Source organism: Nestor notabilis, unplaced genomic scaffold (genome assembly GCF_000696875.1).
Source record: "Nestor notabilis isolate BGI_N333 unplaced genomic scaffold, ASM69687v1 scaffold11563, whole genome shotgun sequence".
NCBI classification, from domain to species: Eukaryota; Metazoa; Chordata; class Aves; order Psittaciformes; family Psittacidae; genus Nestor; species Nestor notabilis.
Window position 1 is genome coordinate 18,024 of NW_009921516.1, and position 515 is coordinate 18,538.

Below are 515 nucleotides of genomic sequence, written 5' to 3' on the forward strand. Positions count from 1 at the left end.
ATATGCTACAGTTGTGAAAATACAGTCTTGTCATATATTCAACTCCCTAAAAATTGTTTCTTGGTGCCTAATAGACAAAGAATATCTGGAAATTTTATACAGAGTAAATGTGTCTGGATACACCAGACTTACCTGTTCTGTCACCATTGCACAGTGCTTATATGACATTCCTCCAAAGCTGTCAGCACAATATCATTAGTGCAAGTTAATTACCAGCTCCATCTTATGGTTAAAGTGTTGATGAGTTTGTAAATAAAAATGCCAGTGATTTATCTCGGGGTCCCAAGAGCATCCACAGCCCTGCCTGTCTCTACCCACCCCCCAGGCTTCCCCTCCCCTGCCCACAGCCCAGGACCTTGAGGCCATTAGCCCCTGCCCCAGTGATGCTGGAGCAGGGCCCATTCCCAGTTTCCTGCCCTACCTGGCCATGGGCCTTCTTGACCCACACCCACCCACGGGCCCATGGCACAGCCCAGCCTGAGTCTGGCTCCATCCATACGGCGCTGTCTGGCCGC